This window comes from Channa argus, chromosome 4 (assembly GCF_033026475.1).
Source record: "Channa argus isolate prfri chromosome 4, Channa argus male v1.0, whole genome shotgun sequence".
Lineage (NCBI taxonomy): Eukaryota > Metazoa > Chordata > Actinopteri > Anabantiformes > Channidae > Channa > Channa argus.
The window spans coordinates 28839677-28862042 of NC_090200.1; the positions used below are offsets into that span (position 1 = coordinate 28839677).

The window sequence follows — 22366 nt, forward strand, 5'->3', positions numbered from 1 at the left end:
AGAGACAGTGGCACTGTAGAAAAGACAGGAGGCAGAGCTGGAGGTAGCAGAGCTTAAGATGTTGAGGTTCTCATTGGGAGTGACGAGGATGGATGGGATCAGGCATGAGTACATCAGAGGGACAGCTCATGTTAGATGTTTTGGAGATAAAGTCAGAGAGGCCAGATTGAGGTGGTTTGTTCAGAGCAGAGACTGTCAATATGTCGGTAGAAGGATGCTGAGTTTGGAGCTGCCAGGCAAGAGGTCTAGAGTAAGAACAAAGAGGAGCTTTTTGGACATACTCTCTCAAAAGAGAGTTCAAATGCTCTCCAGAAGTTCATTGAGATGCATACAAGAAAAGAGATGGTAACACTTTCAATGTAGTGAGGTTGCCAATACACAAATTGGCCAATCTAAAGGTGAGTAAATTCTGTCTACAAATGGGATATTAGTTTACAAACACTGCAATTCGCTTGTCTTTTATGTGGCTCGTTGGTCTAGGGGTATGATTCTCGCTTCGGGTGCGAGAGGTCCCGGGTTCAAATCCCGGACGAGCCCTTGACTGCGACATCTATTCCACAGATATGTTCTCAGGAAAACTTTCACCTATGAAAGTCGACAAGTATGAAAACAGCCTTACCATAGCAAGCTTTATGAGGAATTGTGGGTTTGAGCATCACAAACTTTGACAGAGTAATTGCACTTTTTCCTTGTTCAAACACAGGAAACTTTAGTTAGTACACGACACAAGATGCCAAGTGTTGATGTTTTGCCGATTTGGAAAACCCGACTTTCAAAAGTCAAGAGCTGACTGTATCATATTTTGCCTTCACTAGCCTTGGTCTAGGGGAATGATTCTCGCTTAGGGTGTGAGAAGTCTCCGGACGAGCCCTGAATGCTAAATTCAATGTCTATGAGAAAAGAAGATGTAACGCTTTCCACGTGTAACCACAAGACCAGATGCAAGTGTTGCTGTGAAAGTTGTTACTAGAACGAGACAAGATTCCACTCACTCGTGTTTTGCTGATCTGGAAACCACAACCTTTCTCTGTCAATGGAGTATGTCCTCACATTAATGTTTTTGTCGGAAATTTACACAACATGAATTTCTCAGTTTGAGAATGACTGAAGTTCTTGTTCTTCATTTGGATAGTAGGGCTGAACTCATTACAAGCCCACTGGACGCGAGGCTCGTTGGTCTAGGGGTATGATTCTCGCTTTGGTTGCGAGAGGTCCAGGGATCAAATCCCGGACGAGCCCTTGACTGCGACATCTATTCCACACACCGTTTTTAGGAAGACTTTCACCTACGAAAGTCGACAAGTATAAAAACAGCCTTACAATACCAAGCTTTACGAGGAATTGTGGGTTTGAGCACCACGAAATTTGACAGAGTAATTGCATGTTTTCCATTCCAAGCATGGATGTATTGCCGATCTGATACCTATGACTTTTAAAGGTCAATGCAGTATACTAAAATGCCATTGTAGAATACACTGAGGTGCAAAAATTTAGCGAGAAGGTGTCACTTTCAATGAAGCAAACTATTTGCAGCAAAAGTGCTGACTGTATCATATTTTGCCTTCACTAGCTTCTTGCCATTGGCTTCTGTAGAAAAGACAGGAGGCAGAGCTGGAGGTAGCAGAGCTTAAGATGTTGAGGTTCTCATTGGGAGTGACGAGGATGGATAGGATCAGGCATGAGTACATCAGAGGGACAGCTTATGTTAGATGTTTTGGAGATAAAGTCAGAGAGGCTAGATTGAAGTGGTTTGGACTTATTCAGAGGAGAGATGGTGAAAACAGTATATCGGATAAAGGATGCTGAGGTTGGAGCTGCCAGGCAAGAGGTCTAGAGGAAGACCAAAGAGGAGATTTTTGGATATACTCTCTCAAAAGAGAGTTCAAATGCTCTCCTCAAGTTCATTGAGATGCATACAAGAAAAGAGATGGTAACACTTTCAATGTAGTGAGGTTGCCAATACACAAATTGCGAGAGGTCCAGGGTTCAAATCCCGGACGAGCCCTTGACTGCGACATCTATTCCACAGACCCTTTTTAGGAAGACTTTCACCTACGAAAGTCGACAAGTATAAAAACAGCCTTACTATACCTAGCTTTATGAGGAATTGTGGGTTTGAGCACCACAAAATTTGACAGAGTAATTGCATTTTTTCCATTCCAAGCATGGATGTGTTGCCGATCTGATACCTATGACTTTTAAAGGTCAATGCAGTATACTAAAATGCCATTGTAGAATACACTGAGGTGCAAACATTTAGCGAGAAGGTGTCACTTTCAATGAAGCAAACTATTTGCAGCAAAAGTGCTGACTGTATCATATTTTGCCTTCACTAGCTTCTTTCCATTGGCTTCTCAACAAATCTAGAACAGAATGTAAAACCCTGCTTCTTACATTTAAAGCTCTAAAGGGTCCAGCTCCATCATATCTAAAAGACCTCATGGTACCATATCATCCCAATAGGCCACTTCAGTCTCAGAATGCAAGCCTACTGTTGGTCGAAGAAGGAGAGGAGGAAGGTTTGTTTGTAGGCAGAGAGAGAAGAGGAAAGCTAAGAACGTAGGACTGACAGTAGACGTGACGTGAAGAGGCGAGTGCAAGCAGGTTGGAACGGGTGGAGAAAAGTGTCAGGTGTGTTTTGCGATAAAAGAGTATCAGCGAGAATGAAAGCAAAGGTGTTCAAGACGGTGGTGAGACCAGCGATGTTTTTCGGCTTAGAGACAGTGGCACTGTAGAAAAGACAGGAGGCAGAGCTGGAGGTAGCATAGCTTAAGATGTTGAGGTTCTCCTTGGGAGTGACGAGGATGGATAGGATCAGGCATGAGTACATCAGAGGGACAGCTCATGTTAGATGTTTTGGAGATAAAGTCAGAGGGGCCAGATTGAGGTGGTTTGGACATGTTCAGAGGAGAGACTGTCAATATGTCGGTAGAAGGATGCTGAGGTTGGAGCTGCGAGGCAAGAGGTCTAGAGGAAGAACTAAGAGGAGATTTTTGAATATACTCTCTCAAAAGAGAGTTCAAATGCTCTCCTCAAGTTCATTGAGATGCATACAAGAAAAGAGATGGTAACACTTTCAATGTAGTGAGGTTGCCAATACACAAATTGGCCAATCTAAAGGTGAGTAAATTCTGTCTACAAATGGGATATTAGTTTACAAACTCTGCAATTCGCTTGTCTTTATGTGGCTCGTTGGTCTAGGGGTATGATTCTCGCTTAGGGTGCGAGAGGTCCCGGGTTCAAATCCCGGACGAGCCCTTGACTGCGACATCTATTCCACAGATCTATTCTCATGAAAACTTTCACCTATGAAAGTGGACAAGTACGAAAACAGCCTTACCATAGCAAGCTTTATGAGGAATTGTGGGTTTGAGCACCACAAACTTTGACAGACTAATTGCACTTTTTCCTTGTTCAAACACAGGAAACTTTAGTTAGTACACGACACAAGATGCCAAGTGTTGATGTTTTGCCGATTTGGAAAACCCGACTTTCAAAAGTCAAGAGCTGACTGTATCATATTTTGCGTTCACTAGCCTTGGTCTAGGGGAATGATTCTCGCTTAGGGTGTGAGAAGTCTCCGGACGAGCCCTGAATGCTAAATTCAATGTCTATGAGAAAAGAAGATGTAACGCTTTCCACGTGTAACCACAAGACCAGATGCAAGTGTTGCTGTGAAAGTTGTTACTAGAACGAGACAAGATTCCACTCACTCGTGTTTTGCTGATCTGGAAACCACAACCTTTCTCTGTCAATGGAGTATGTCCTCACATTAATGTTTTTGTCGGAAATTTACACAACATGAATTTCTCAGTTTGAGAATGACTGAAGTTCTTGTTCTTCATTTGGATAGTAGGGCTGAACTCATTACAAGCCCACTGGACGCGAGGCTCGTTGGTCTAGGGGTATGATTCTCGCTTTGGTTGCGAGAGGTCCAGGGATCAAATCCCGGACGAGCCCTTGACTGCGACATCTATTCCACACACCGTTTTTAGGAAGACTTTCACCTACGAAAGTCGACAAGTATAAAAACAGCCTTACAATACCAAGCTTTACGAGGAATTGTGGGTTTGAGCACCACGAAATTTGACAGAGTAATTGCATGTTTTCCATTCCAAGCATGGATGTGTTGCCGATCTGATACCTATGACTTTTAAAGGTCAATGCAGTATACTAAAATGCCATTGTAGAATACACTGAGGTGCAAAAATTTAGCGAGAAGGTGTCACTTTCAATGAAGCAAACTATTTGCAGCAAAAGTGCTGACTGTATCATATTTTGCCTTCACTAGCTTCTTGCCATTGGCTTCTGTAGAAAAGACAGGAGGCAGAGCTGGAGGTAGCAGAGCTTAAGATGTTGAGGTTCTCATTGGGAGTGACGAGGATGGATAGGATCAGGCATGAGTACATCAGAGGGAGAGCTTATGTTAGATGTTTTGGAGATAAAGTCAGAGAGGCTAGATTGAAGTGGTTTGGACTTATTCAGAGGAGAGATGGTGAAAACAGTATATCGGATAAAGGATGCTGAGGTTGGAGCTGCCAGGCAAGAGGTCTAGAGGAAGACCAAAGAGGAGATTTTTGGATATACTCTCTCAAAAGAGAGTTCAAATGCTCTCCTCAAGTTCATTGAGATGCATACAAGAAAAGAGATGGTAACACTTTCAATGTAGTGAGGTTGCCAATACACAAATTGCGAGAGGTCCCGGGTTCAAATCCCGGACGAGCCCTTGACTGCGACATCTATTCCACAGACCCTTTTTAGGAAGACTTTCACCTACGAAAGTCGACAAGTGTAAAAACAGCCTTACTATACCTAGCTTTATGAGGAATTGTGGGTTTGAGCACCACAAAATTTGACAGAGTAATTGCATTTTTTCCATTCCAAGCATGGATGTGTTGCCGATCTGATACCTATGACTTTTAAAGGTCAATGCAGTATACTAAAATGCCATTGTAGAATACACTGAGGTGCAAACATTTAGCGAGAAGGTGTCACTTTCAATGAAGCAAACTATTTGCAGCAAAAGTGCTGACTGTATCATATTTTGCCTTCACTAGCTTCTTTCCATTGGCTTCTCAACAAATCTAGAACAGAATGTAAAACCCTGCTTCTTACATTTAAAGCTCTAAAGGGTCAAGCTCCATCATATCTAAAAGACCTCATGGTACCATATCATCCCAATAGGCCACTTCAGTCTCAGAATGCAAGCCTACTGTTGGTCGAAGAAGGAGAGGAGGAAGGTTTGTTTGTAGGCAGAGAGAGAAGAGGAAAGCTAAGAACGTAGAACTGACAGTAGACGTGACGTGAAGAGGCGAGTGCAAGCAGGTTGGAACGGGTGGAGAAAAGGGTCAGGTGTGTTTTGCGATAAAAGATTATCAGCGAGAATGAAAGCAAAGGTGTTCAAGAAGGTGGTGAGACCAGCGATGTTTTTCGGCTTAGAGACAGTGGCACTGTAGAAAAGACAGGAGGCAGAGCTGGAGGTAGCAGAGCTTAAGATGTTGAGGTTCTCATTGGGAGTGACGAGGATGGATGGGATCAGGCATGAGTACATCAGAGGGACAGCCCATGTTAGATGTTTTGGAGATAAAGTCAGAGAGGCCAGATTGAGGTGGTTTGGACATGTTCAGAACAGAGACTGTCAATATGTCGGTAGAATGATGCTGAGGTTGGAGCTGCCAGGCAAGAGGTCTAGAGGAAGAACAAAGAGGAGCTTTTTGGACATACTCTCTCAAAAGAGAGTTCAAATGCTCTCCTCAAGTTCATTGAGATGCATAAAAGAAAAGAGATGGTAACACTTTCAATGTAGTGAGGTTGCCAATACACAAATTGGCCAATCTAAAGGTGAGTAAATTCTGTCTACAAATGGGGTATTAGATCACAAACTCTGCAATTCGCTCGTCTTTATATGGCTCGTTGGTCTAGGGGTATGATTCTCGCTTTGGGTGCGAGAGGTCCCGGGTTCAAATCCCGGACGAGCCCTTGACTGTGACATCTATTCCACAGATCTGTTCTCAGGAAAACTTTCACCTATGAAAGTCGAAAAGTATGAAAACAGCCTTACCATAGCAAGCTTTATGAGGAATTGTGGGTTTGAGCACCACAAAATTTGACAGAATAATTGCATTTTTTCCATTCCAAGCATGGATGTGTTGCCGATCTGATACCTATGACTTTTAAAGGTCAATTCAGTATACTAAAATGCCATTGTAGAATACACTGAGGTGCAAACATTTAGCGAGAAGGTGTCACTTTCAATGAAGCAAACTATTTGCAGCAAAAGTGTGGACTGTATCATATTTTGCCTTCACTAGCTTCTTTCCATTGGCTTCTCAACAAATCTAGAACAGAATGTAAAACCCTGCTTCTTACATATAAAGCTCTAAAGGGTCAAGCTCCATCATATCTAAAAGACCTCATGGTACCATATCATCCCAATAGGCCACTTCAGTCTCAGAATGCAAGCCTACTGTTGGTCGAAGAAGGAGAGGAGGAAGGTTTGTTTGTAGACAGAGAGAGAAGAGGAAAGCTAAGAACGTAGGACTGACAGTAGACGTGACGTGAAGAGGCGAGTGCAAGCAGGTTGGAACGGGTGGAGACAAGTGTCAGGTGTGTTTTGCCATAAAAGAGTATCAGCGAGAATGAAAGCAAAGGTGTTCAAGACGGTGGTGAGACCAGCGATGTTTTTCGGCTTAGAGACAGTGGCACTGTAGAAAAGACAGGAGGCAGAGCTGGAGGTAGCATAGCTTAAGATGTTGAGGTTCTCATTGGGAGTGACGAGGATGGATAGGATCAGGCATGAGTACATCAGAGGGACAGCTCATGTTAGATGTTTTGGAGATAAAGTCAGAGAGGCCAGATTGAGGTGGTTTGGACATGTTAAGAGGAGAGACTGTCAATATGTCGGTAGAAGGATGCTGAGGTTGGAGCTGCCAGGCAAGAGGTCTAGAGGAAGACCAAAGAGGAGATTTTTAGATATACTCTCACAAAAGAGAGTTCAAATGCTCTCCTCAAGTTCATTGAGATGCATACAAGAAAAGAGATGGTAACACTTTCAATGTAGTGAGGTTGCCAATACACAAATTGGCCAATCTAAAGGTGAGTAAATTCTGTCTACAAATGGGATATTAGTTTAAGAACTCTGCAATTCACTTGTCTTTAAATGGCTCGTTGGTCTAGGGGTATGATTCTCGCTTAGGGTGCGAGAGGTCCCGGGTTCAAATCCCGGACGAGCCCTTGACTGCCACATCTATTCCACAGATCTATTCTCAGGAAAAATTTCACCTATGAAAGTCGATAAGTATGAAAACAGCCTTACCATAGCAAGCTTTATGAGGAATTGTGGGTTTGAGCACCACAAACTTTGACAGAGTAATTGCATTTTTTCCTTGTGCAAACACAGGAAACTTTAGTTAGTACACGACACAAGATGCCAAGTACTGATGTTTTGCCGATTTGGAAAACCCGACTTTCAAAAGTCAAGAGCTGACTGTATCATATTTTGCCTTCACTAGCCTTGGTCTAGGGGAATGATTGTCGCTTAGGGTGTGAGAGGTCTCCGGACGAGCCCTGAATGCTAAATTCAATGTCTATGAGAAGAGAGGATGTAACGCTTTCCACGTGTAACCACAAGACCAGATGCAAGTTTTGCTGTGAAAGTTGTTACTAGACGAGACAAGATTCCACTCACTCGTGTTTTGCTCATCTGGAAACCACAACCTTTCTCTGTCAATGGAGTATGTCCTCACATTAATGTTTTTGTCGGAAATTTACACAACATGAATTTCTCAATTTGAGAATGACTGAAGTTCTTGTTCTTCATTTGGATAGTAGGGCTGAACTCAATACAAAACCACCGGACACGAGGCTCGTTGGTCTAGGGGTATGATTCTCGCTTTGGGTGCGAGAGGTCCCGGGTTCAAATCCCGTACGAGCGCTTGACTGCGACATCTATTCCACAGACCCTTTTTAGGAAGACTTTCACCTACGAAAGTCGACAAGTATAAAAACAGCCTTACTATACCAAGCTTTATGAGGAATTGTGGGTTTGAGCACCACGAAATTTGACAGAGTAATTGCATGTTTTCCATTCCAAGCATGGATGTGTTGCCGATCTGATACCTATGACTTTTAAAGGTCAATGCAGTATACTAAAATGCCATTGTAGAATACACTGAGGTGCAAACATTTAGCGAGAAGGTGTCACTTTCAATGAAGCAAACTATTTGCAGAAAAAGTGCTGACTGACAGTAGACGTGACGTGAAGAGGCGAGTGCAAGTAGGTTGGAACGGGTGGAGAAAAGGGTCAGGTGTGTTTTGCGATAACAGATTATCAGCGAGAATGAAAGCAAAGGTGTTCAAGACGGTGGTGAGACCAGCGATGTTTTTCGGCTTAGAGACAGTGGCACTGTAGAAAAGACAGGAGGCAGAGCTGGAGGTAGCAGAGCTTAAGATGTTGAGGTTCTCATTGGGAGTGACGAGGATGGATGGGATCAGGCATGAGTACATCAGAGGGACAGCTCATGTTAGATGTTTTGGAGATAAAGTCAGAGAGGCCAGATTGAGGTGGTTTGGACATGTTCAGAGGAGAGACTGTCAATATGTCGGTAGAAGAATGCTGAGGTTGGAGCTGCCAGGCAAAAGGTCTAGAGGAAGAACAAAGAGGAGCTTTTTGGACATACTCTCTCAAAAGAGAGTTCAAATGCTCTCCTCAAGCTCGTTGAGATGCATACAAGAAAAGAGAAGGTAACACTTTCAATGTAGTGAGGTTGCCAATACACAAATTGGCCAATCTAAAGGTGAGTAAATTCTGTCTACAAATGGGATATTAGTTTACAAACTCTGCAATTCGCTTGTCTTTATATGGCTCGTTGGTCTAGGGGTATGATTGAAGTGTGAAAAGTGTCAGGTGTGTTTTGCGATAAAAGAGTATCAGCGAGAATGAAAGCAAAGGTGTTCAAGACAGTAGTGAGACCAGCAATGTTTTTCGGCTTAGAGACAGTGGCACTGTAGAAAAGACAGGAGGCAGAGCTTGAGGTAGCACAAATTGGCCAATCTAAAGGTGAGTAAATTCTAATTCTAATAAAATGCCATTGTAGAATACACTGAGGTGCAAACATTTAGCGAGAAGGTGTCACTTTCAATGAAGCAAACTATTTGCAGCAAAAGTGCGGACTGTATCATATATTGCCTTCACTAGCTTCTTTCCATTGGCTTCTCAACAAATCTAGAACAGAATGTAAAACCCTGCTTCTTACATATAAAGCTCTAAAGGGTCAAGCTCCATCATATCTAAAAGACCTCATGGTAACATATCATCCCAATAGGCCACTTCAGTCTCAGAATGCAAGCCTACTGTTGGTCGAAGAATGAGAGGAGGAAGGTTTGTTTGTAGACAGAGAGAGAAGAGGAAAGCTAAGAACGTAGGACTGACAGTAGACGTGACGTGAAGAGGCGAGTGCAAGCAGGTTGGAACGGGTGGAGAAAAGTGTCAATATGTCGGTAGAAGGATGCTGAGGTTGGAGCTGCCAGGCAAGAGGTCTAGAGGAAGACCAAAGAGGAGATTTTTGGATATACTCTCTCAAAAGAGAGTTCAAATGCTCTCCTCAAGTTCATTGAGATGCATACAAGAAAAGAGATGGTAACACTTTCAATGTAGTGAGGTTGCCAATACACAAATTGGCCAATCTAAAGGTGAGTAAATTCTGTCTACAAATGGGATATTAGTTTACAAACTCTGCAATTCCCTTCTCTTTATATGGCTCGTTGGTCTAGGGGTATGATTCTCGCTTCGGGTGCGAGAGGTCCCGGGTTCAAATCCCGGACGAGCCCTTGACTGCGACATCTATTCCACAGACCCTTTTCAGGAAATCTTTCACCTATGAAAGTCAACAAGTATGAAAACATCCTTACCATAGCAAGCTTTATGAGGAATTGTGGGTTTGAGCACCACAAACTTTGTCAGAGTAATTACATTTTTTCCTTGTGCAAACACAGGAAACTTTAGTTAGTACACGACACAAGATGCCAAGTAATGATGTTATTAATGATGTTATTGATGTTTTGCCGATTTGGAAAACCCGACTTTCAAAAGTCAAGAGCTGACTGTATCATATTTTGCCTTCACTAGCCTTGGTCTAGGGGAATGATTTTCGCTTAGGGTGTGAGAGGTCTCCGGACGAGCCCTGAATGCTAAATTCAATGTCTATGAGAAGAGAGGATGTAACGCTTTCCACGTGTAACCACAAGACCAGATGCAAGTTTTGCTGTGAAAGTTGTTACTAGACGAGACAAGATTCCACTCACTCGTGTTTTGCTAAACCGGCTGAACTCAATACAAAACCACCGGACACGAGGCTCGTTGGTCTAGGGGTATGATTCTCGCTTTGGGTGCGAGAGGTCCCGGGTTCAAATCCCGTACGAGCGCTTGACTGCGACATCTATTCCACAGACCCTTTTTAGGAAGACTTTCACCTACGAAAGTCGACAAGTATAAAAACAGCCTTACTATACCAAGCTTTATGAGGAATTGTGGGTTTGAGCACCACGAAATTTGACAGAGTAATTGCATGTTTTCCATTCCAAGCATGGATGTGTTGCCGATCTGATACCTATGACTTTTAAAGGTCAATGCAGTATACTAAAATGCCATTGTAGAATACACTGAGGTGCAAACATTTAGCGAGAAGGTGTCACTTTCAATGAAGCAAACTATTTGCAGAAAAAGTGCTGACTGACAGTAGACGTGACGTGAAGAGGCGAGTGCAAGTAGGTTGGAACGGGTGGAGAAAAGGGTCAGGTGTGTTTTGCGATAACAGATTATCAGCGAGAATGAAAGCAAAGGTGTTCAAGACGGTGGTGAGACCAGCGATGTTTTTCGGCTTAGAGACAGTGGCACTGTAGAAAAGACAGGAGGCAGAGCTGGAGGTAGCAGAGCTTAAGATGTTGAGGTTCTCATTGGGAGTGACGAGGATGGATGGGATCAGGCATGAGTACATCAGAGGGACAGCTCATGTTAGATGTTTTGGAGATAAAGTCAGAGAGGCCAGATTGAGGTGGTTTGGACATGTTCAGAGGAGAGACTGTCAGTATGTCGGTAGAAGGATGCTGAGGTTGGAGCTGCCAGGCAAGAGGTCTAGAGGAAGAACAAAGAGGAGCTTTTTGGACATACTCTCTCAAAAGAGAGTTCAAATGCTCTCCTCAAGCTCGTTGAGATGCATACAAGAAAAGAGAAGGTAACACTTTCAATGTAGTGAGTTTGCCAATACACAAATTGGCCAATCTAAAGGTGAGTAAATTCTGTCTACAAATAGGATATTAGTTTACAAACTCTGCAATTCGCTTGTCTTTATATGGCTCGTTGGTCTAGGGGTATGATTGAAGTGTGAAAAGTGTCAGGTGTGTTTTGCGATAAAAGAGTATCAGCGAGAATGAAAGCAAAGGTGTTCAAGACAGTAGTGAGACCAGCAATGTTTTTCGGCTTAGAGACAGTGGCACTGTAGAAAAGACAGGAGGCAGAGCTTGAGGTAGCACAAATTGGCCAATCTAAAGGTGAGTAAATTCTGTCTTCAAATGGGATATTAGTTTACAAACTCTGCAATTCGCTTGTCTTTATGTGGCTCGTTGGTCTAGGGGTATGATTCTCGCTTAGGGTGCGAGAGGTCCCAGGTTCAAATCCTGGACGAGCCCTTGACTGCGACATCTATTCCACAGATCTGTTCTCAGGAAAACTTTCACCTATGAAAGTTGACAAGTATGAAAACAGCCTTACCATAGCAAGCTTTATGAGGAATTGTGGGTTTGAGCCCCACGAAATTTGACAGAGTAATTGCATGTTTTCCATTCCAAGCATGGATGTGATACCTATGACTTTTAAAGGTCAATGCAGTATACTAAAATGCCATTGTAGAATACACTGAGGTGCAAAAATTTAGCGAGAAGGTGTCAATTTCAATGAAGCAAACTATTTGCAGCAAAAGTGCTGACTGTATCATATTTTGCCTTCACTAGCTTCTTGCCATTGGCTTCTGTCGAAAAGACAGGAGGCAGAGCTGGAGGTAGCAGAGCTTAAGATGTTGAGGTTCTCATTGGGAGTGACGAGGATGGATAGGATCAGGCATGAGTACATCAGAGGGACAGCTCATGTTAGATGTTTTGGAGATAAAGTCAGAGAGGCCAGATTGAGGTGGTTTGGACTTGTTCAGAGGAGAGACTGTCAATATGTCGGTAGAAGAATGCTGAGGTTGGAGCTGCCAGGCAAAAGGTCTAGAGGAAGAACAAAGAGGAGCTTTTTGGACATACTCTCTCAAAAGAGAGTTCAAATGCTCTCCTCAAGCTCGTTGAGATGCATACAAGAAAAGAGAAGGTAACACTTTCAATGTAGTGAGGTTGCCAATACACAAATTGGCCAATCTAAAGGTGAGTAAATTCTGTCTACAAATGGGATATTAGTTTACAAACTCTGCAATTCGCTTGTCTTTATATGGCTCGTTGGTCTAGGGGTATGATTGAAGTGTGAAAAGTGTCAGGTGTGTTTTGCGATAAAAGAGTATCAGCGAGAATGAAAGCAAAGGTGTTCAAGACAGTAGTGAGACCAGCAATGTTTTTCGGCTTAGAGACAGAGGCACTGTAGAAAAGACAGGAGGCAGAGCTTGAGGTAGCACAAATTGGCCAATCTAAAGGTGAGTAAATTCTGTCTTCAAATGGGATATTAGTTTACAAACTCTGCAATTCGCTTGTCTTTATGTGGCTCGTTGGTCTAGGGGTATGATTCTCGCTTAGGGTGCGAGAGGTCCCAGGTTCAAATCCTGGACGAGCCCTTGACTGCGACATCTATTCCACAGATCTGTTCTCAGGAAAACTTTCACCTATGAAAGTTGACAAGTATGAAAACAGCCTTACCATAGCAAGCTTTATGAGGAATTGTGGGTTTGAGCACCACGAAATTTGACAGAGTAATTGCATGTTTTCCATTCCAAGCATGGATGTGATACCTATGACTTTTAAAGGTCAATGCAGTATACTAAAATGCAATTGTAGAATACACTGAGGTGCAAAAATTTAGCGAGAAGGTGTCAATTTCAATGAAGCAAACTATTTGCAGCAAAAGTGCTGACTGTATCATATTTTGCCTTCACTAGCTTCTTGCCATTGGCTTCTGTCGAAAAGACAGGAGGCAGAGCTGGAGGTAGCAGAGCTTAAGATGTTGAGGTTCTCATTGGGAGTGACGAGGATGGATAGGATCAGGCATGAGTACATCAGAGGGACAGCTTATGTTAGATGTTTTGGAGATAAAGTCAGAGAGGCTAGATTGAAGTGGTTTGGACTTATTCAGAGGAGAGATGGTGAAAACAGTATATCGGATAAATTGGCCAATCTAAAGGTGAGTAAATTCTGTCTACAAATGGGATATTAGTTTACAAACTCTGCGATTCCCTTCTCTTTATATGGCTCGTTGGTCTAGGGGTATGATTCTCGCTTCGGGTGCGAGAGGTCCCGGGTTCAAATCCCGGACGAGCCCTTGACTGCGACATCTATTCCACAGACCCTTTTCAGGAAAACTTTCACCTATGAAAGTCGACACGTATGAAAACAGCCTTACCATAGCAAGCTTTATGAGGAATTGTGGATTTGAGCACCACAAACTTTGTCAGAGTAATTACATTTTTTCCTTGTGCAAACACAGGAAACTTTAGTTAGTACACGACACAAGATGCCAAGTAATGATGTTATTAATGATGTTATTGATGTTTTGCCGATTTGGAAAACCCGACTTTCAAAAGTCAAGAGCTGACTGTATCATATTTTGCCTTCACTAGCCTTGGTCTAGGGGAATGATTTTCGCTTAGGGTGTGAGAGGTCTCCGGACGAGCCCTGAATGCTAAATTCAATGTCTATGAGAAGAGAGGATGTAACGCTTTCCACGTGTAACCACAAGACCAGATGCAAGTTTTGCTGTGAAAGTTGTTACTAGACGAGACAAGATTCCACTCACTCGTGTTTTGCTGAACCGGCTGAACTCAATACAAAACCACCGGACACGAGGCTCGTTGGTCTAGGGGTATGATTCTCGCTTTGGGTGCGAGAGGACCTGGGTTCAAATTCCGGACGAGCGCTTGACTGCGACATCTATTCCACAAACCCTTTTTAGGAAGACTTTCACCTACGAAAGTCGACAAGTAGAAAAACAGCCTTACTATACCAAGCTTTATGAGGAATTGTGGGTTTGAGCACCACGAAATTTGACAGAGTAATTGCATGTTTTCCATTCCAAGCATGGATGTGTTGCCGATCTGATACCTATGACTTTTAAAGGTCAATGCACTATACTAAAATGCCATTGAAGAATACACTGAGGTGCAAACATTTAGCGAGAAGGTGTCACTTTCAATAAAGCAAACTATTTGCAGCAAAAGTGCTGACTGTATCATATTTTGCCTTCACTAGCTTCTTGCCAATGGCTTCTCAACAAATCTAGAACAGAATGTAAAACCCTGCTTCTTACATATAAAGCTCTAAAGGGTCAAGCTCCATCATATCTAAAAGACCTCATGGTACCATATCATCCCAATAGGCCACTTCAGTCTCAGAATGCAAGCCTACTGTTGGTCGAAGAATGAGAGGAGGAAGGTTTGTTTGTAGACAGAGAGAGAAGAGGAAAGCTAAGAACGTAGGACTGACACTAGACGTGACGTGAAGAGGCGAGTGCAAGCAGGTTGGAACGGGTGGAGAAAAGTGTCAGGTATATTTTGCGATAAAAGAGTATCAGCGAGAATGAAAGCAAAGGTGTTCAAGACAGTGGTGAGACCAGCGATGTTTTTCGGCTTAGAGACAGTGGCACTGTAGAAAAGACAGGAGGCAGAGCTGGAGGTAGCAGAGCTTAAGATGTTGAGGTTCTCATTGGGAGTGACGAGGATGGATGGGATCAGGCATGAGTACATCAGAGGGACAGCTCATGTTAGATGTTTTGGAGATAAAGTCAGAGAGGCCAGATTGAGGTGGTTTGGACATGTTCAGAGGAGAGACTGTCAATATGTCGGTAGAAGGATGCTGAGGTTGGAGCTGCGAGGCAAGAGGTCTAAAGGAAGAACGAAGAGGACATTTTTGGATATACTCTCTCAAAAGAGAGTTCAAATGCTCTCCTCAAGTTCATTGAGATGCATACAAGAAAAGAGATGGTAACACTTTCAATGTAGTGAGGTTGCCAATACACAAATTGGCCAATCTAAAGGTGAGTAAATTCTGTCTACAAATGGGATATTAGTTTACAAACTCTGCAATTCGCTTGTCTTACATGGCTCGTTGGTCTAGGGGTATGATTCTCGCTTAGGGTGCGAGAGGTCCCGGGTTCAAATCCCGGACGAGCCCTTGACTGCGACATCTATTCCACAGATCTATTCTTAGGAAAACTTTCACCTATGAAAGTCGATAAGTATGAAAACAGCCTTACCATAGCAAGCTTTATGAGGAATTGTGGGTTTGAACACCACAAACTTTGACAGAGTAATTGCATTTTTTCCTTGTGCAAACACAGGAAACTTTAGTTAGTACACGACACAAGATGCCAAGTATTGATGTTTTGCCGATTTGGAAAACCCGACTTTCAAAAGTCAAGAGCTGACTGTAACATATTTTGCCTTCACTAGCCTTGGTCTAGGGGAATGATTGTCGCTTAGGGTGTGAGAGGTCTCCGGACGAGCCCTGAATGCTAAATTCAATGTCTATGAGAAGAGAGGATGTAACGCTTTCCACGTGTAACCACAAGACCAGATGCAAGTTTTGCTGTGAAAGTTGTTACTAGACGAGACAAGATTCCACTCACTCGTGTTTTGCTCATCTGGAAACCACAACCTTTCTCTGTCAATGGAGTATGTCCTCACATTAATGTTTTTGTCGGAAATTTACACAACATGAATTTCTCAGTTTGAGAATGACTGAAGTTCTTGTTCTTCATTTGGATAGTAGGGCTGAACTCAATACAAACCCAGCAGACGCGAGGCTCGTTGGTCTAGGGGTATGATTCTCGCTTTGGGTGCGAGAGGTCCCGGTTTCAAATCCCGGACGAGCCCTTGACTGCTACATCTATTCTCAGACCCTTTTTAGGAAGACTTTCACCTACGAAAGTCGACAAGTATAAAAACAGCCTTACTATACCAAGCTTTATGAGGAATTGTGGGTTTGAGCACCACGAAATTTGACAGAGTAATTGCATGTTTTCCATTCCAAGCATGGATGTGTTGCCGATCTGATACCTATGACTTTTAAAGGTCAATGCAGTATACTAAAATGCCATTGTAGAATACACTGAGGTGCAAAAATTTAGCGAGAAGGTGTCACTTTCAATGAAGCAAACTATTTGCAGCAAAAGTGCTGACTGTATCATATTTTGCCTTCACTAGCTTCTTGCCATTGGCTTCTGTAGAAAAGACAGGAGGCAGAGCTGGAGGTAGCAGAGCTTAAGATGTTGAGGTTCTCATTGGGAGTGACGAGGATGGATAGGATCAGGCATGAGTACATCAGAGGGACAGCTTATGTTAGATGTTTTGGAGATAAAGTCAGAGAGGCTAGATTGAAGTGGTTTGGACTTATTCAGAGGAGAGATGGTGAAAACAGTATATCGGATAAAGGATGCTGAGGTTGGAGCTGCCAGGCAAGAGGTCTAGAGGAAGACCAAAGAGGAGATTTTTGGATATACTCTCTCAAAAGAGAGTTCAAATGCTCTCCTCAAGTTCATTGAGATGCATACAAGAAAAGAGATGGTAACACTTTCAATGTAGTGAGGTTGCCAATACACAAATTGCGAGAGGTCCCGGGTTCAAATCCCGGACGAGCCCTTGACTGCGACATCTATTCCACAGATCTATTCTTAGGAAAACTTTCACCTATGAAAGTCGATAAGTATGAAAACAGCCTTACCATAGCAAGCTTTATGAGGAATTGTGGGTTTGAACACCACAAACTTTGACAGAGTAATTGCATTTTTTCCTTGTGCAAACACAGGAAACTTTAGTTAGTACACGACACAAGATGCCAAGTATTGATGTTTTGCCGATTTGGAAAACCCGACTTTCATAAGTCAAGAGCTGACTGTAACATATTTTGCCTTCACTAGCCTTGGTCTAGGGGAATGATTGTCGCTTAGGGTGTGAGAGGTCTCCGGACGAGCCCTGAATGCTAAATTCAATGTCTATGAGAAGAGAGGATGTAACGCTTTCCACGTGTAACCACAAGACCAGATGCAAGTTTTGCTGTGAAAGTTGTTACTAGACGAGACAAGATTCCACTCACTCGTGTTTTGCTCATCTGGAAACCACAACCTTTCTCTGTCAATGGAGTATGTCCTCACATTAATGTTTTTGTCGGAAATTTACACAACATGAATTTCTCAGTTTGAGAATGACTGAAGTTCTTGTTCTTCATTTGGATAGTAGGGCTGAACTCAATACAAACCCAGCAGACGCGAGGCTCGTTGGTCTAGGGGTATGATTCTCGCTTTGGGTGCGAGAGGTCCCGGTTTCAAATCCCGGACGAGCCCTTGACTGCTACATCTATTCTCAGACCCTTTTTAGGAAGACTTTCACCTACGAAAGTCGACAAGTATAAAAACAGCCTTACTATACCAAGCTTTATGAGGAATTGTGGGTTTGAGCACCACGAAATTTGACAGAGTAATTGCATGTTTTCCATTCCAAGCATGGATGTGTTGCCGATCTGATACCTATGACTTTTAAAGGTCAATGCAGTATACTAAAATGCCATTGTAGAATACACTGAGGTGCAAAAATTTAGCGAGAAGGTGTCACTTTCAATGAAGCAAACTATTTGCAGCAAAAGTGCTGACTGTATCATATTTTGCCTTCACTAGCTTCTTGCCATTGGCTTCTGTAGAAAAGACAGGAGGCAGAGCTGGAGGTAGCAGAGCTTAAGATGTTGAGGTTCTCATTGGGAGTGACGAGGATGGATAGGATCAGGCATGAGTACATCAGAGGGACAGCTTATGTTAGATGTTTTGGAGATAAAGTCAGAGAGGCTAGATTGAAGTGGTTTGGACTTATTCAGAGGAGAGATGGTGAAAACAGTATATCGGATAAAGGATGCTGAGGTTGGAGCTGCCAGGCAAGAGGTCTAGAGGAAGACCAAAGAGGAGATTTTTGGATATACTCTCTCAAAAGAGAGTTCAAATGCTCTCCTCAAGTTCATTGAGATGCATACAAGAAAAGAGATGGTAACACTTTCAATGTAGTGAGGTTGCAAATACACAAATTGCGAGAGGTCCCGGGTTCAAATCCCGGACGAGCCCTTGACTGCGACATCTATTCCACAGACCCTTTTTAGGAAGACTTTCACCTACGAAAGTCGACAAGTATAAAAACAGCCTTACTATACCTAGCTCTATGAGGAATTGTGGGTTTGAGCACCACAAAATTTGACAGAGTAATTGCATTTTTTCCATTCCAAGCATGGATGTGTTGCCAATCTGATACCTATGACTTTTAAAGGTCAATGCAGTATACTAAAATGCCATTGTAGAATACACTGAGGTGCAAACATTTAGCGAGAAGGTGTCACTTTCAATGAAGCAAACTATTTGCAGCAAAAGTGCTGACTGTATCATATTTTGCCTTCACTAGCTTCTTTCCATTGGCTTCTCAACAAATCTAGAACAGAATGTAAAACCCTGCTTCTTACATTTAAAGCTCTAAACGGTCAAGCTCCATCATATCTAAAAGACCTCATGGTACCATATCATCCCAATAGGCCACTTCAGTCTCAGAATGCAAGCCTACTGTTGGTCGAAGAAGGAGAGGAGGAAAGTTTGTTTGTAGGCAGAGAGAGAAGAGGAAAGCTAAGAACGTAGCACTGACAGTAGACGTGACGTGAAGAGGCGAGTGCAAGCAGGTTGGAACGGGTGGAGAAAAGGGTCGGGTGTGTTTTGCGATAAAAGATTATTAGCGAGAATGAAAGCAAAGGTGTTCAAGAAGGTGGTGAGACCAGCGATGTTTTTCGGCTTAGAGACAGTGGCACTGTAGAAAAGACAGGAGGCAGAGCTGGAGGTAGCAGAGCTTAAGATGTTGAGGTTCTCATTGGGAGTGACGAGGATGGATGGGATCAGGCATGAGTAAATCACAGGGACAGCTCATGTTAGATGTTTTGGAGATAAAGTCAGAGAGGCCAGATTGAGGTGGTTTGGACATGTTCAGAACAGAGACTGTCAATATGTCGGTAGAAGGATGCTGAGGTTGGAGCTGCCAGGCAAAAGGTCTAGAGGAAGAACAAAGAGGAGCTTTTTGGACATACTCTCTCAAAAGAGAGTTCAAATGCTCTCCTCAAGTTCATTGAGATGCATAAAAGAAAAGAGATGGTAACACTTTCAATGTAGTGAGGTTGCCAATACACAAATTGGCCAATCTAAAGGTGAGTAAATTCTGTCTACAAATGGGATATTAGTTTACAAACTCTGCAATTCGCTTGTCTTTATGTGGCTCGTTGGTCTAGGGGTATGATTCTCGCTTCGGGTGCGAGAGGTCCCGGGTTCAAATCCCGGACGAGCCCTTGACTGCGACATCTATTCCACAGATCTGTTCTCAGGAAAACATTCACCTATGAAAGTTGACAAGTATGAAAACAGCCTTACAATACCAAGCTTTACGAGGAATTGTGGGTTTGAGCACCACGAAATTTGACAGAGTAATTGCATGTTTTCCATTCCAAGCATGGATGTGTTGCCGATCTGATACCTATTACTTTTAAAGGTCAATGCAGTATACTAAAATGCCATTGTAGAATACACTGAGGTGCAAACATTTAGCGAGAAGGTGTCACTTTCAATGAAGCAAACTATTTGCAGCTAAAGTGCGGACTGTATCATATTTTGCCTTCACTAGCTTCTTTCCATTGGCTTCTCAACAAATCTAGAACAGAATGTAAAACCCTGCTTCTTACATATAAAGCTCTAAAGGGTCAAGCTCCATCATATCTAAAAGACCTCATGGTACCATATCATCCCAATAGGCCACTTCAGTCTCAGAATGCAAGCCTACTGTTGGTCGAAGAAGGAGAGGAGGAAGGTTTGTTTGTAGACAGAGAGAGAAGAGGTAAGCTAAGAACGTAGGACTGACAGTAGACGTGACGTGAAGAGGCGAGTGCAAGCAGGTTGGAACGGGTGGAGACAAGTGTCAGGTGTGTTTTGCGATAAAAGAGTATCAGCGAGAATGAAAGCAAAGGTGTTCAAGACAGTGGTGAGACCAGCGATGTTTTTCGGCTTAGAGACAGTGGCACTGTAGAAAAGACAGGAGGCAGAGCTGGAGGTAGCATAGCTTAAGATGTTGAGGTTCTCATTGGGAGTGACGAGGATGGATAGGATCAGGCATGAGTACATCAAAGGGACAGCTCATGTTAGATGTTTTGGAGATAAAGTCAGAGAGGCCAGATTGAGGTGGTTTGGACATGTTCAGAGGAGAGACTGTCAATATGTCGGTAGAAGAATGCTGAGGTTGGAGCTGCCAGGCAAAAGGTCTAGAGGAAGAACAAAGAGGAGCTTTTTGGACATACTCTCTCAAAAGAGAGTTCAAATGCTCTCCTCAAGCTCGTTGAGATGCATACAAGAAAAGAGAAGGTAACACTTTCAATGTAGTGAGGTTGCCAATACACAAATTGGCCAATCTAAAGGTGAGTAAATTCTGTCTACAAATGGGATATTAGTTTACAAACTCTGCAATTCGCTTGTCTTTATATGGCTCGTTGGTCTAGGGGTATGATTGAAGTGTGAAAAGTGTCAGGTGTGTTTTGCGATAAAAGAGTATCAGCGAGAATGAAAGCAAAGGTGTTCAAGACAGTAGTGAGACCAGCAATGTTTTTCGGCTTAGAGACAGTGGCACTGTAGAAAAGACAGGAGGCAGAGCTTGAGGTAGCACAAATTGGCCAATCTAAAGGTGAGTAAATTCTAATTCTAATAAAATGCCATTGTAGAATACACTGAGGTGCAAACATTTAGCGAGAAGGTGTCACTTTCAATGAAGCAAACTATTTGCAGCAAAAGTGCGGACTGTATCATATATTGCCTTCACTAGCTTCTTTCCATTGGCTTCTCAACAAATCTAGAACAGAATGTAAAACCCTGCTTCTTACATATAAAGCTCTAAAGGGTCAAGCTCCATCATATCTAAAAGACCTCATGGTAACATATCATCCCAATAGGCCACTTCAGTCTCAGAATGCAAGCCTACTGTTGGTCGAAGAATGAGAGGAGGAAGGTTTGTTTGTAGACAGAGAGAGAAGAGGAAAGCTAAGAACGTAGGACTGACAGTAGACGTGACGTGAAGAGGCGAGTGCAAGCAGGTTGGAACGGGTGGAGAAAAGTGTCAATATGTCGGTAGAAGGATGCTGAGGTTGGAGCTGCCAGGCAAGAGGTCTAGAGGAAGACCAAAGAGGAGATTTTTGGATATACTCTCTCAAAAGAGAGTTCAAATGCTCTCCTCAAGTTCATTGAGATGCATACAAGAAAAGAGATGGTAACACTTTCAATGTAGTGAGGTTGCCAATACACAAATTGGCCAATCTAAAGGTGAGTAAATTCTGTCTACAAATGGGATATTAGTTTACAAACTCTGCAATTCCCTTCTCTTTATATGGCTCGTTGGTCTAGGGGTATGATTCTCGCTTCGGGTGCGAGAGGTCCCGGGTTCAAATCCCGGACGAGCCCTTGACTGCGACATCTATTCCACAGACCCTTTTCAGGAAATCTTTCACCTATGAAAGTCAACAAGTATGAAAACATCCTTACCATAGCAAGCTTTATGAGGAATTGTGGGTTTGAGCACCACAAACTTTGTCAGAGTAATTACATTTTTTCCTTGTGCAAACACAGGAAACTTTAGTTAGTACACGACACAAGATGCCAAGTAATGATGTTATTAATGATGTTATTGATGTTTTGCCGATTTGGAAAACCCGACTTTCAAAAGTCAAGAGCTGACTGTATCATATTTTGCCTTCACTAGCCTTGGTCTAGGGGAATGATTTTCGCTTAGGGTGTGAGAGGTCTCCGGACGAGCCCTGAATGCTAAATTCAATGTCTATGAGAAGAGAGGATGTAACGCTTTCCACGTGTAACCACAAGACCAGATGCAAGTTTTGCTGTGAAAGTTGTTACTAGACGAGACAAGATTCCACTCACTCGTGTTTTGCTAAACCGGCTGAACTCAATACAAAACCACCGGACACGAGGCTCGTTGGTCTAGGGGTATGATTCTCGCTTTGGGTGCGAGAGGTCCCGGGTTCAAATCCCGTACGAGCGCTTGACTGCGACATCTATTCCACAGACCCTTTTTAGGAAGACTTTCACCTACGAAAGTCGACAAGTATAAAAACA

General features: G+C 42.9%; 14 non-coding genes across 14 annotated transcripts; all 14 read left to right on the forward strand.

The window, feature by feature from the left end:
* The first annotated feature begins 465 nt into the window (after window positions 1–465).
* Window positions 466–537, forward strand: trnap-cgg (transfer RNA proline (anticodon CGG)). Its single transcript has one exon. It is a non-coding gene; the product is annotated as a tRNA-Pro (tRNA).
* Window positions 538–3186: 2649 nt separating this feature from the next.
* Window positions 3187–3258, forward strand: trnap-agg (transfer RNA proline (anticodon AGG)). The gene has a single exon. It is a non-coding gene; the product is annotated as a tRNA-Pro (tRNA).
* Window positions 3259–5907: 2649 nt separating this feature from the next.
* Window positions 5908–5979, forward strand: trnap-ugg (transfer RNA proline (anticodon UGG)). The gene has a single exon. It is a non-coding gene; the product is annotated as a tRNA-Pro (tRNA).
* A 1182-nt stretch (window positions 5980–7161) lies between these two features.
* Window positions 7162–7233, forward strand: trnap-agg (transfer RNA proline (anticodon AGG)). Its single transcript has one exon. It is a non-coding gene; the product is annotated as a tRNA-Pro (tRNA).
* A 2523-nt stretch (window positions 7234–9756) lies between these two features.
* On the forward strand, window positions 9757–9828 carry trnap-cgg (transfer RNA proline (anticodon CGG)). The gene has a single exon. It is a non-coding gene; the product is annotated as a tRNA-Pro (tRNA).
* Window positions 9829–11613: 1785 nt separating this feature from the next.
* On the forward strand, window positions 11614–11685 carry trnap-agg (transfer RNA proline (anticodon AGG)). Its single transcript has one exon. It is a non-coding gene; the product is annotated as a tRNA-Pro (tRNA).
* A 1058-nt stretch (window positions 11686–12743) lies between these two features.
* On the forward strand, window positions 12744–12815 carry trnap-agg (transfer RNA proline (anticodon AGG)). Its single transcript has one exon. It is a non-coding gene; the product is annotated as a tRNA-Pro (tRNA).
* A 629-nt stretch (window positions 12816–13444) lies between these two features.
* trnap-cgg (transfer RNA proline (anticodon CGG)) lies at window positions 13445–13516 on the forward strand. The gene has a single exon. It is a non-coding gene; the product is annotated as a tRNA-Pro (tRNA).
* A 1775-nt stretch (window positions 13517–15291) lies between these two features.
* Window positions 15292–15363, forward strand: trnap-agg (transfer RNA proline (anticodon AGG)). The gene has a single exon. It is a non-coding gene; the product is annotated as a tRNA-Pro (tRNA).
* A 629-nt stretch (window positions 15364–15992) lies between these two features.
* On the forward strand, window positions 15993–16064 carry trnap-ugg (transfer RNA proline (anticodon UGG)). The gene has a single exon. It is a non-coding gene; the product is annotated as a tRNA-Pro (tRNA).
* A 1394-nt stretch (window positions 16065–17458) lies between these two features.
* On the forward strand, window positions 17459–17530 carry trnap-ugg (transfer RNA proline (anticodon UGG)). Its single transcript has one exon. It is a non-coding gene; the product is annotated as a tRNA-Pro (tRNA).
* Window positions 17531–19476: 1946 nt separating this feature from the next.
* Window positions 19477–19548, forward strand: trnap-cgg (transfer RNA proline (anticodon CGG)). Its single transcript has one exon. It is a non-coding gene; the product is annotated as a tRNA-Pro (tRNA).
* Window positions 19549–21625: 2077 nt separating this feature from the next.
* Window positions 21626–21697, forward strand: trnap-cgg (transfer RNA proline (anticodon CGG)). The gene has a single exon. It is a non-coding gene; the product is annotated as a tRNA-Pro (tRNA).
* Window positions 21698–22220: 523 nt separating this feature from the next.
* On the forward strand, window positions 22221–22293 carry trnap-ugg (transfer RNA proline (anticodon UGG)). Its single transcript has one exon. It is a non-coding gene; the product is annotated as a tRNA-Pro (tRNA).
* Window positions 22294–22366: the final 73 nt, after the last annotated feature.